This window comes from Sebastes fasciatus, chromosome 11 (genome assembly GCF_043250625.1).
Source record: "Sebastes fasciatus isolate fSebFas1 chromosome 11, fSebFas1.pri, whole genome shotgun sequence".
NCBI lineage: Eukaryota > Metazoa > Chordata > Actinopteri > Perciformes > Sebastidae > Sebastes > Sebastes fasciatus.
The window spans coordinates 31,113,006-31,127,256 of record NC_133805.1 but is presented as its reverse complement, the minus strand read 5'-3'; the positions used below and the strand labels follow the sequence as shown (position 1 = coordinate 31,127,256).

General features: G+C 41.1%; 1 long non-coding RNA gene across 1 annotated transcript; it reads left to right on the top strand.

Moving 5' to 3' along the window:
* Positions 1-370: 370 nt before the first annotated feature.
* Positions 371-12,663, top strand: LOC141776296 (uncharacterized). The gene is made up of 4 exons (XR_012595734.1): positions 371-420; positions 1,878-1,990; positions 2,090-2,172; positions 12,241-12,663. It is a non-coding gene; the product is annotated as an uncharacterized LOC141776296 (long non-coding RNA).
* The last annotated feature ends 1,588 nt before the right edge of the window (positions 12,664-14,251 follow it).

Below are 14,251 nucleotides of genomic sequence, written 5' to 3'. Positions count from 1 at the left end.
TTCTTCTCAGCGGTGTAAACAGCTGTAATTACTGCTGCTTCCAGCTGTATTAGTGGCTGTTCAGATGACGGAGGCGTGAGTTTGGTTGTAGCCGAACACATCTGTGCATGTTGATGAGAGCAGCTGAAGCAGGAAGTGTTTTGTTGTGATCGCAACCCCAAACTGTTGTTATGATCCTTAGATAAGAATGTGCAAGACTCTGCATGTACAAACAGTTATGTTTACATGACATCAGCAGATAACACAGATATACAGGAATCTAACTGTTGTTATCGCGACTAAACAAAGCTAGGATGATTCCAAGAAAACAAATACTGTACTGATGTTTTCATTCAAAATAAAGTGAATTCTGTATTTTCATCTCTGCAGTCCTCAATGAAAACACACCTGACAATTGGCAACCTCCATCTGCTGATGAAGGTATGATTGAAAGCTCCAGAACAGCTACTAAATGGACCTTGAGGTGAGTTTTTTCTGTCAACTGCAGTTAGCCTCGATTACCACAATGGCCGATATATATGAAAAAAATTCTGTCTCAATGATAATTTGTAAATAACAATGGTGGAAAGTACCTCAAAGTTTACTCAAATACTTAAAGTGGACATGTGCTCATTTTCAGATTCATACTTCCATTTTGGGTTTCAGCTAGAACACATGCTTTAATGTTTAAATTATTTTTCTCATACTGTCTGTCTGAATATACCTGTATTCACTTTCTATCTGAAACGCTCCGTTTTATGTCTCTTTAAGCCCTTCTCCTGAAAAAGTCCAGTCTGATCTGATTGGCTGTGAGAAAATATGGTTCACCTTTGCAAAGGTAGTTCTCAAGCTGTGGGTGGTATATTCTAATGAGTTCTGCATGTGACATAGGAAGGGGATTCACATCTGAATGGCTTGTTGAATCACATGTTTTCTGATCTAGACAGCCCACAAAAAACTGACTGGGTTGTCTTATTTCACAGTTTGTGGGCTAGGGCTAGGCAAATATTATACTTTTTACTCCTTTTCATTTATTCTGCATAATGAGTACTTCCACTTTAAGTTAATCTTGATGCTAGTACGTATATACTTTAAGTATATACTTGTACTTAAAGTAATAATCTCAAAGATTTTCATTTAAATAAATATCAAAGTCACTGTCTATCGCCAAATGAGGTAACACAATGGTGAGTGAGCCTATGGCCCACTGAAGAAAGCCCTTGCATTTGCATTAATATGAACTGGGTGTCTGTGGCGACATTCCCTGGAAAAGGCGGCACTGTGTGGATCTCATACAGACCTGCAATTACCACTTATCATCATTAGGAAACCAGGCCCGGATCTGAGTACACTTGACCCCAAAGTCCAGTTTGTTTGATTAGTGTGAACGCACCGTATTGTACTCGGGCACGGTTCATCGATCCGTACTCTAGTCCACTTTAAAAGGTGGTCTGGAGTACGGATCATGTGTACTCGAGTAACGTTAGCAGTCAGCGAGTAGTTGTGAAATGGGATTCTGTTTTCAACGCCGCCGGTCTCCTCTGAAATCTGTATCTGCGCGCAGCATGCGCCGATCTCATCCTCTCATCCCGGGCGAGATGTTCCTAAAAATAAAAACAATAATAGGCATTGGGGTTGAGTGATGTTTGCTATTTTATTTAGCTAGTTTAATGGTCTGCCTCTGAAGAACTAGAGCCACTCAGCTGCTCAATTGGCAAACAGAGAGACAGTGGCAGAAACAGCTGGCATATTTTCAGATCAGACTCGGTAAAATAAGAATTTATTTCGACCAAACCAGAGTTGGTAATTGTTGGAAAGACTAACGACGACAGTATTTGTGAGTTTTATTTTGATTCTGTCCAGTTTGAATGAAGTGTTTTACGATGCTCCACCACTAGAACAGCTGATCTCAATATAAACAAATACACGTGGATGATGACACAAGTCCAACTTTACTAATGTGAAAGCTGAGCAGCGGGGGAATCATACTCGGGCATGGCACGGATCAATGGTACCTAATATGAAAACGCCCTTAAAGTAAAATTTTTAATCCACAACTTTTACTTCCATCCATCACATTATGCAGATGATGGTTTTGTTTATCCTGCAGGAGGAAGTTGAGCGTCTCATCAGCAGCAGAGGAAACAAGAAACCAAAGGATTTCTACTGACTGACAACTGCTCACTCGTCGCTGTACGTTCAAAGGTTTCCTTTATAAACACTGTGTCTTAAATTCATAGAATTAAGATAATTCATGCATTAAGATCCTCTTTATTCACTCTGTAAAGGGAAGAAGACTGAGTCAACTCTGAGTTTTTAAATACTCTCAGCATTAACCACTGGCTTTGTGATATATTTAATATTAATGTGCTGAATCAAATTTAAAGATTAAGATCTGCTTCTTCATGAGTGTGTTTGAAGGAGAAATGAGATTAGCGGGACAAATAAAATCACTGAGACCGTGAAGAGTTTTAAACCTCGGCATACAGCCACTGGTGCTTCAATATTATTGCATTATGGTGATGCAACAGCTTACACTCTCATTTCTAAATTAGACGCTTGGATCATAACTTTATTTTCAGATGTCTTCAGGGCTCTAAATGGCACTGAATGAAAAAACTGAATTGATTCCTGACATGGTTTTATTTAATATATCCCACATATACAGAGAAGCCAGTCAGACCTCTGTGTATTCAGTACATCTTACATCTTGCTCCATGTCGTGTCCCTGTTGATGTCATATAACTGTTGATAATGATTCTCCTCTATACAATAGCGTGTATTGAATGATCTAATGGAGACTGTCAGCTCCGTCTTTAAAGTCTCTGGCTGATTTAGTCAAATCACTCTGGTGTTCCTCCTCAGTGTAGGTGGGCTGAATAATGACCTGTGGTGGCACACCTCTGGGTACACAAACAAGACCACTTGATGAAGAAACTTAGGAGTAACATCTGGAAACACTGCTGTGTATAGAGTTGGCTATTTCAGGCTCATTCATTTCCTCATCTGACTCACAGCTGGAGCAGTTCAGCAAGAAACTCTCCTGGTTGAATAATCAATACAATAGATTGACAATTGCTTTAGAAAATATCCATTTCTTTCATTTAAAAAGTCAAAGATACAAGCCTGTATACAGTATAAAAAAAACTTCACATAAAGGCCCAGACACACCAACCCGACATCAGAGAACTAGCGGCAATGAAGGTCACCAGTCGCCTTTGTCTTGGCCAAAAAGTTGCACTCGAACACATCGCAAAGACAACAGCCGACGGCCAACTACCACGTTCATTCTGCGCCTGCGTGAGATGAAATAACTCTCCACACCAGCAGGTAGCGGTAGTCTGTATTCATTTTACGAAAAGGGAAACCAGACGACTGAGGACGACAGATATTCAAGCTGTTGCTATGACACGTACATGAAACAGAGCGGTGTTTGACAACCATTTTCACACTTTGGGCGGCTGTGGCTCAGAGGGTAGAGCAGGTCATCCATCAATCGGAAGGTCGATGGTTCGATCCCCGGCTGCTCCGGTCACATGTTGATGTGTCCTTGAGCAAGACACTTAACCCCAAATTGCTCCTGAAGGCATAGCCATCGGTGTGTGAATGAGTATTTAGATTAGATCCTGATGGGCAGGTTGTCACCTTAGCAGCCTCTGCCATCAGTGTATGAATGTGTGTGTGCTGACATGTAGTGTAAAGCGCTTTGAGTGGTCGGAAGACTAGAAAAGCGCTATATTAATGCAAGTCCATTTACCATTTACACTACTCTCACTCACCACTTAGCTTCATTCCAGATGGCCATGTAGTTGTGAATATATCTATGTGTTGAAATGATCAGATGAGATGAAGATGAAAAATGAGAAGAGCCTTCTGTGTGTGGCCTCTTGAATTTACTTGTCGGCTTGCTTTCCTCACTTCCATTTCTCTTCTCGTGCACTGATTCGTTTAAGCTGAACAGCCAATCAGAGTGATTTCTCTCACCGACGGGTGCCGGTGCCAATTCAACAAGCTGAATCGGCAGAAAAAACACTGACATGGGCAGACTAGAGCCGACAGTGCGGGACACACCGAAAAAAATTAGGCTGATGGACGCTAACCGACGGCCCAAAACTGTCTGACCGTCGGCTTGGTGTGTCTGAGCCATTAGAGGTTAACTATGACTCTGCGTTGGCGGACTCCATTCCTAACCAAACGTTAGCTATGGTTGCACACCGTTAGCCCTGTAGAGGAGCTGAAGAGAGTAAAGGCATTAGCGAGAGCGCATGACGTCACATCCGTTGGATTTTCCCGGAAAAACAGGCCTGCGTTCTTCACATTGAAAGCAGTCTACAGGCTGGTAGAGGAAACCCAGAAAGTCACAGAAGGTCTCGTTTTTTTGGTCAGGTTACAACCTGTTCACACATTGGCAAATAAAACCAATTAAAACACGTTTGTAGGTGTCAAAAGTTACATACATTCCCTTTAAGTGCTCATGGATTGCAGGCTTCAGTGTCAGATGACTCTACTTGAAGTGTTGGCCGACTACCTCTAGATTTGTTTCCCTTCTGGACTCAAGCTGCTCCCACTGCTGTTTTGTAAATGTCACGGTGCTAAAGCTCATAGAGAGCACGTAGTAGAGCTGATTTTAGTTCATGACAACCTCCTGTTGGCTGTTATCTGGAGAGATATGAAGATATTAGAGGATCTCATCTTGTTACACAGCAGCAGTAGAGTAACAGAAGAGTTTCTCTCTGCTTCCACGTGAAACCCTCCATGTTTTGTCGTGGCGCTCTGCTGGAGGGAAAAGATCTCTTCTCTCTGCTGGTAATTATCCGCCCACCTACAGTGTATAATCTGAGCGGCTGTGGAGATGTTTCTCAGTGTGGAGTTTGAATTCAATCAGATGTGTAATTAGATGGCAGCGTTTGTCCCGCTAATTATCAGCCCACCTACAGCATGCAGGAGAGTCCACTATCATTCTCCTCCTCTTCTCCTTCATTCATCTGGTGGATGAACACTCTTCATTTCATTCATGTGTGGGCTTGTTAATTGAGAAGATTGAGAAGACATTTGACACAGACGCCTCGACTGAACAGCTCATTACAATCAATTAACATTCAACAACGTGTTTTCTTTTTTCCCTTACAATATTAGAGGAGAAGACTCGTCTGAAAGGCCCAATTCGTCATTTTCTAAATCAATCGTATCTGTAAATGTGGCTCAGTTTCAACCGCATGTCACCTTTACTGTGAGATGCGGTACATCTTTGAGCTTAGATTAGTCAACAAAATCAAAATTTATATATTAGATGTAGATCTCAGCCCATTCTCATACCCAGGGCGTCAAATACAGATGCTTTGTCACGGCCGTCGGCGTTAGATACCAACACACAAGGCACCGTTGAGCGCCGTTGTTCGTGTCCCGTGTGTCACTTTACAATCAGCTAATTGTTCACGTCCCCAACTGCCACAACGTTCAGTGGCATTTTCACTGTGCAGTGCAGTGTGTAGTAGTTTTAAGCCCAACCATGTCGTTTTTTTTCCCCTAAACCTAACCATAGTGGTTTTATTGCCTGAACCTAAGCAAGTGCTTTTGTTTAATTCACAAAGTTAAGCACGTGTTTACTGCGACTGAAAAGTGACGCCGAGGGGTCAGACAAAGCGTCAGTATGTGACGAGTTGGGATGAGAATGTGTTGTAGTTTTTGACAATTTTTCATTCAGTTTGTGCTTTCATTATAATCATGATCTTGTGCAGGAGTGGCCAAAATGCCGAACTCAAGGCTTCAAAACCGTAGTCCACAAACCAATGGGTGACGTCACGGTGACTTGTCCACTTCTTATATACAGTCTAAAACACATGTGACAAAGATTCCTGGCTGAAATATAAATGGGAATATCACAGTTACGTTGTACGTTTTTTTCAACGGTATAGCGACGTCATACATCCTGCTTTGCTCCTGAATGTAAAAATATGTTATTTGAACTGTTAGAGAAATGTAGACATGTAAACAAACAGAGCCACGCTGTGAACATCAGTTCACACATGAGGTGTGCTGAAGATTTAATCAACAGAGCACCGACTCCAAATGATCTATGTCTTTACTCTCTATCAGATTTAAGTCTTTACCCGCTCATCAGAGGGGTTTAAAGCCGGCAGGTTGTTTGGAGACTAAAGATTGTAATTAATAGTCGAGGTCGTCTGGATTCTGCCCCGTTGAAGGCCTGCAGCCTCTTCCTCTTCCTCACGGCTCTCCACCTGCCCGATAAGAGCGTGCAGAGGTGAAACTGAAAAACGTTTTTAGAAAATCTATTAATTATTGGACAGGGCAGCTGTGAGGTGGCTCGGCCGTGATAACTGATATGTATCAGGACGAACACTGACTCTGTGTGGAGACAGATAGAGAGAAGCTGGAAATGTTTTTGGAGAGAGAAAGCGACAAGTGTGAGGATAATCCTTTAAAAGTGCACGTCGTCTGCAGGCAGCCATGTTTAAAAGTTGTCCTGCGCTGCTATTATTTCTCTGTCACAGATTAGCTCTGTTTCTCCAGGTTATTTTTCCATTAGAGATTAGACCGTTGTTATCTCCTAGTAAGAAGAGTCAAGGTGCTCTTAAACCGAAGCTGTGAGGCTGTTGAGCAATCGGATAAATATCCTCTGCAGAACCAGACACTTTCTGCTTTGTTTAAACAAAAATGTATCTGTCTCTTACTTTTCATTGCCTTTTACCTTCTGTCTGTCTTCCTTCCTGAATCTTCCATCCACCCTCTTCAATCCCTTCGAAGATTATCTCAATCGGAGACGGTTGACAGACATCGATGTGGCGCCATGCAGAAAATTCCCTAAGATTGGCATGTTGGAAAATTCTGTTAAACCTTTCACATTTCATTCAGACATTGAAAAGAGATGCTATAAAGATAGCAGTACAGTGTAGTACCACCACAATTACTTCACACATCAATGGTCCTGATTATACTACAATACGTAGTTTGGAAAAATAGGCTTTTGCATAATTTTGGTGATTTTTTTAATGGGAAAAATATTCAATAACTTCAGTATTATGCAGTGTAGTACCACCAAAATCACCTCACAAATCAATGGTTTCCTGTATGTTATACTGCAACCCTTATTTTGGAAAACTGTGATTTTGTATAATTTTGGTGAAATTTTTATTGGGAAATATATTCAATAACTTCACTGTTATAAAATGTTGTGCCACCAAAATGTCTCCACCCATTAATGGTCTCTTCCTAGTTATGCTACAATACTTATTTTGAATTTTTTTTGCCATGAAGACCATTGTATAGGGCAAACTTCCGTGTAAACTAAACCAATTGTAGTATAACCAGGAAGAGACCATTGATGTGTGCAGACAGTCTGTTAGCACTACACTTTATAACACTGAAGTTATTGAATATTTCTCCCAATAACAATTCACCAAAATTATACAAAAGCATATTTTTCCAAACTAAGTGTTGTAGTACAACTATGAGGAGACCATTGGTGTGTGAAGTCATTTTGGTGGTACTACACTGTATAACAGTGAAGTTGAATATTGTTGTAACATCTCTTTTCGGCGTTGCTCACCACTCGTCTCACAGCCGGCTGCACATAGAGACCAATGCTATGTGTCCAACTTGGGGGATGGCCTGTTTTGATTAAAATGAGGTTGTAGCTTGTTGTCTACCTTACTACGGTTAGAAAAAGCCGTCATTTGTGTTTTAACAACGTTTCGGTTATGAGTTATTGATCCGGGAAGTTTGAATCTGTCAATATCTTTCCAACTTTACCGAAGTTAATGACTTGACTGTCAGGAATGATTGAAGGAAGTGCTCTATGAAGTAACTCGTGCCCTCGAATTAGTAATTTGAGGGAACGAGTTACTAACTTGAGGGAACAAGTTACTAACTTGAGGGAACGAGATACTAACTTTACGGAACAAGTTACTAACTTGAGGCAACGAGTTACTAACTTGAGGGAACGAGTTACTAACTTGAGGGAATGAGTTACTACTCTCCTAGGGGTCAAGGGGGGCTCCGTACATTTCTAACAAAGTCTGACAAACACTGAGAGCTGCTAGAGCTGGTTAACGGTTAATGGCATGAAAAACCACATCTGGTGCAGTCAGGGTTAAAACAGAAGATATGTGTAAACAATGGTTAGTCAGCAAGAAAATAACAAACATACACAACAAATGATCTTGTCTTCAGCAGCTGTAGTTTGAGAAGAGTCAGTTAACCTGACCAGTGTTAGACACATGTGTAGCCAACAGCCTTGGGCCGGCCTCTCTTTCTTGTGCCGTGGGGGGTTCCACGGAATATTTTTGGTTAGATTATTTTCACCGCTTTATCTTGCCGTCAGACAGCCCTGTAATAGTCTGGCAACCTGTCCAGGGTGTACAACGCCTTCACCCAATGTCAGCTGCGATCGGCTCCAGCCCCACCAGCACTTGACACCATTGATCATGATATATTATTCAATAAAATGGAAAGGTATGGTATAAGAGGGGTAGTGCTGAACTGGTTGAGAAGTTATATAGGAAACAGGCAGCAGCACGTGCAAATAGGGGATTACAAATCAACATGCTCAGGTATTACTTGTGGGGTCCCACAGGGGTCAGTATTGGGTCCAAAACTGTTTATTATGTATATAAATGACATAGGTAGGGTATCAAGGACACTGAATTTAGTTTTATTTGCGGATGACACAAATATTTTTTGTTCTGGGGAAAATCTGCAGCAGCTTTTGGAGGTTGGCTACAACAGAAATCAGAAAATTGCAACGGTGGTTTGACAGAAATAAATTGTCATTAAATTTGGACAAAACTTAATTTATGTTATTTGGAAACCAAAAAATAGACATACAAATGATAATAGATGATGTGAATATTGAAAGAGTATATGTAAATACATTCTGGGTATAACACTGGACCACAAAATCTGCTGGAAACCTCAGATAAATAATGTAAGAACAAAGCTGGCAAAGAGCGTAGCAGTTTTAGGGAATACAAGACACATACTGGAGCATAAATCACTGCACATTCTGTATTCTTCACTTGTATCACCTTATCTGAATTAATGTGTGGAAGTTTGGGGTAACACTTATAAAAGTAACTTACAACCATTATGCATACTACAGAAGAGAGGAATCAGGATAGTAAATAATGTGGGATATAGGGAACACACCAAAACACTGTTTTTAAAGTCACATGCATTGAAATTCATGGATTTGGTCAAATTTAAAACCGCAATAATTATGTTCAAAGCAAGACATAATTCACTTCTGGGCGATATTCAAAAAAAAATTGTGACAGGTAGGGGGGTTATAATTTAAGAGGAAAAATGAATTTTAAAAAGCATTGTGTTCGTACAACAAAGAAGAGTATGTATTTCAGTCTGTGGGGTGGATTTGTGGAATGGGTTGGGTGATGGGTTGAAGGGTAGCACAAATATAAATTAATTAAAAAAGCTATGCAAAAAATATATTTTTGGGAGGTATATGGTTGAGGAAGAGTTGTGATAAGGGTTGTGTTAAGGGTTGGTTATATACTTTTTAACTCCGGATGGATTTGTGGGTTGTAAATAAACTTGGGATGCTTTTCATATATTTCATTTGGGATATAAATAAATCTGGGATAGTTTATATATTATATTATCATTCTATCATTCTATGATATATGAGTTAATAGAGAAGTGAGAAAGGGGTAGGGAAATATAAGTTTTACTTCTACCTACTCCTTTTCGGACACTATTACTTTTGTTTTGTTTGTTATTATTTTGTATCTGTTTTTATTTATTTTATGTTCGAAATAAAGTCTTTCATTCATTAATTCATTCATAATAACATGTTAACGCAAATTTGTTTTAACGACACTAATTTCTTTAACGCAACTTGCGGACTCAGTTTTAAAGCTAGAGTGAAGATACTGGTATCATATGAAACTAGAAAACCTAAAGAATCCTAACCCTAACCCATTTTGGCGAGGAAAAACTGTCATGGTCATTTTCGAAGGGGTCCCTTGACCTCTGACCTCCAGATAGGCACATTTTGAACAAATAAAAAATGTTCGATTAATTTGCAATTAATTGCGATTAACTATTTCAATCGATTGACAGCCGTTGTACAAACATATGTTACTTTTTCTGTCAAACATTAAAATTACATTAACATAAAAATTAGCATATTTTCAACGTTGCAGTTCTATATTAGGCTTGGCTACAGAACATTTTTTTTGTTAATTTAAAAAAATAAAAAAAGATAGCTTTCTTACCCTTTTCAGAAAGAGAAATGTAAGAGTACATGAAACAAACCTTTCAGCTTAGAGAAAGCACCGCTTTGCTGTAAGAAGCACCATTTTCCTTGTTTGCAGCCTCCATTCCTTTAAATCATCAGCTCCCTCAGCTCGATTATAATGGAATGTAATTCAGAAAAGAGGCCTCCAGATGTTCAATTGTCAAATTTCTCATGTTCCCCCTAAATGACTTGGACTCGAGGCGATGTGCAACGCACCCAACTCAAGTTCTTTAGATGGTTATGAAAATTGCCCGTGCTTTCAATCATATATAATTATCCCTGTAGGAAGCTTCCATTTCCCTCCAGGTATCACCTTAGCTGCTCCATTATAGTCGATTGTATGAAGCTTTATCCAGGTAAAGTCTGTCATTCAGCGAGCTAAAGCGCACCTCCCCATTACACACAACTACAGGCTGACATTAACAGAAGCCTCCTATTTGTTGTTATCTCACACACAGAGATGGTAAGCTATTTTCTGCTCAGCGGGGGGGCCCTCCATCTCATTCCCTCTCAAATGACTGTTTCTCTCTTTCTCTTTTCCATCTTCAATTTGCTGCTATATTTCCAGTCATCGTCAGTCTGCCTCTCTTCAACTTTGTCTTTTATTTCACTTTTTTTGCACACAAATTTAGATTAGAAAGGTTTCACCACGTCACACATGACACTCGCAGCAGCAACAGCAGAAACAGCCGCGGATATTGTTCAATTTAGCTTCAGTAAACCTGTAATCCAGGTGACAGGCAGAGGTACAAAGATGCTTTGACAGTAGGCCGGCAGGGTGTGGATAGACGGCATTACCGTGACATCTGTTGTGTGTTTTGGTGCCTGATAAGACGCTCGGAAAACAGTTTTATTAAGCCGAGCTGCACAGGAAATAAACTCTGTAAATATGACCACAATTCTCTGAGGTAAACACGTTTTTTTTTTCTGTTGTAACAGTGGGATTTATGTGTCAAATCCACAGCAGAGTAAAGTAGATTATGGTCAAGTGTTGCAGGAATCATTAGTGTCGTCCCAGCAGCTTTAAAAGGGCAATGTATTCACCCGACGACAAGGCAAGAGAAATGTTTCCCATCCACAATTTAAAGCCAGTTAAATGTCTGCTAAAAGGAACATGCATAATGTATTTTCCAAATAGATTTATTGAACCTAAGATGGGTTTTCTGTATTTATTTGTTTGTTCACACATAGCAGAGCTGAGTTGGAGCTGACATTTAATTTCCCCGCAGGGCAGAGTTTGGTTTTAGCTCTCCTTGTTTTCATTTAATCTTTCATAATGTAGGCGTTGTTGAAGCCCTGTGAGACTGCACCCTTGATTAAAGGCAGTACAAATGAAATTGACTTGACTTGTAGGAAAATACAGAGCGTGTTTAATGCTGCACCAGGCCAGATGGTGAATCGTTTTATCAATAAGTAGAAACCAGAAAACAGCCCATATCACAGTTTGGCTGCAGCAATGAGAAGCACATACCGTGACCTACACCTTAACCCCGACTCCCTAATTGAAATTCACGACTCGTGGATATTAGTGAGGAATTCTCTCCACATACAGAGTGACAAATTGAAGCTCAAGAGAGGGAAAGAAAACAACTGTGATTAAACGCTCCGTCCAGAGGAAGCTGAGATCACCAATCTTAATCTATTTCCCCTTCTCGTCCTTTTGGTATCATTCAGTGGAAAGCTTCACCGACAAGCTGAGTCTGTAAACATGAGCACACTGTGTGCAGCAACGGCTCATTATGTGGGGTTATTTTGTTAAATTAAGATATTATCTCACTTAGTTGGAGCAATAACTGGTGTTCCCATGAAGTCTGATTTTCAAAGATTAGAGTAGGGGTGGGCGATACACCGAATATAGTCGATGTAGTGTCCCACGCGCGGTGTATAAAATGACTATATCGAGAACATTGACTACAAATTGTCATGTAATGTTTTTAAGCCGGGATGAGACTCACTTTGGCCTTTCCTTCTCTCCCTCTCTTCTACAGCTCCCTCTCAGACACACACACATACGTCACAGACTCCGCCTCCATCCAGACCGTTCTCCTGGGCGAGTGTGTGACGTATGCGGCCGGCGTGTTTTTGTGTTTGGGGGGACGCAGCGGAGAGAGAAGGAACCCGGAGAAACTGAAAGAACTGAAGCGGCAAAGTGAGTACGGTAGCGAGAACACGACCAAAGCAACCAGAACCAGCCCAGAAGCAAATTACTCTGGCTTCCTCGCTTTCCAAAGCAATCCCATATGACAAAAAAAGTGCAAAATGGAAAGAAATCATGGCCGCTGCAAACTACTACATCACAAAAGACAGGGTTCCGGTTAGCATAGTTGAAAAGCCCGGATTCAAAAGACTCATTAAGATACCTGATCCAAAATATAAACTGCCTGGTCGCAAATTTTTTTGCGGAGAAAGCTCTACCGGAGTTCTACATTTCAGTGAGAGAAAAGTTGGCCAACCAGCTAACAGAGGTGACCCACTTCTCCACAACTACCGATCTGAACGTCCAGCAGAACGTGTGAGCCATTCCTGAGTATCACTGTACATTACATCGACAACTGGGAGTTGAAGAGTAATTGCCTTCAAACCACCTCTTCCCGTATGATCACACGAGCGATATAATCGCGGTTTAAAGGTTTAAAGGATGCTCTCATGCCATGGAACCTAAAAGAAGCCGTCATCAGTGTGCATCACCACCGATAACGAAGCTAACAGAACCAAAGCTGTGAGCCTGAATAAGTGGACCAGACTGCTTTGGCCATACAGCAGGCTGCACCTCACGATTAGTGAGTCTTTCTACACGAGTGGGAAAATAATAATCTGTATTATCAGCAATGTTATAACAGCTTACTGGTAAACATAACAATAAGTTACTATACACTTATTACAGGCCATTAAAAACTGTGTGTGCGTGTCTGTGTGTGTGTGTGTGTGTGTGTGTGTGTGTGTGTGTGTGTGTGAGAGAGGGTCTGAATGAAGGCAGTTCAGTTCCGTTTAGTCCAGTTCAGTTTCAAGGTGTGAGGGTTTAGGTGTGTGTGGGGTGGGGGGGGGGGGGGGTTTGGAGAAAAAGAGGGAGAAGCCTGGAGAGAGTAAAAACTTCTCTTAATGGCCCAACAAAGGCAAGGACACCTCAGTAGCGTCCCAACAGGTCTGAGCTGAACAAGAATCCAGTTAACCACCAGCTCCAGAGATCCGCACACCTCCAACAGTGCCTTGTTGTCCGAGCCAGTTCATTGAATTTCAGCCGGTTTTGGCTCCTTTGCTGCTCAGTTTAACTTCATATATGTCACTGTTTTGCTTTAGTTACAAAGATATCCAGAAACTGAATTCAGCCGCGATTAGTTCCTCCTTTATCCACTCTCACTCCTCTCTGTTCTCCTCCATGCTGCTTTAGTTGATTGAACTGATTTCCCCTTCCCCCAAGCTCACAGGTGTGTCTCATTTATCTCCTCAGTTTCTCCTCCTTCTTTTCCTGTCACGGTGGAAAAGGGCTATTCTGTGTTTTTCCTCTTTTCCCCCTTTCTGCTACAACGTCATCCAAATTTGGTGCCATTTGGCCAATAGGTGGCGCTATAGCAGCATCATCTATCTATAAAAGATGTATTCTCTGTCTGTCTGTGTATGTATGTATGACTGCACTTCGCATATCTCGAGAATCATTCATCCAATCCACTTCACACTTGGCGGGTTAGAAGCAGCCATACCGCGGTTCTCGACAACACTGCTAGCAGAACTTCTGGGGACCGAGCAATCGGCCTGTTCCGGACGGGCATGCACTCCGAACGGGCACTGAACTAGACGTTGAAATTTGTTATTTACTTAAAGAGCCAGTGTGTAGCATTTAGAGGGATCTATTGGCATAAATGGAATATAATATTAATAAGAATCATTGTGTTTTCGTTACCTTAGAATGAGCCGTTTATATCTACATAGGGAGCGGGTCCTCTTCACGGAGCCGGCCGCCATGTTTCTACGTAGCCCAGAACAGACAAACCAAACACTGGC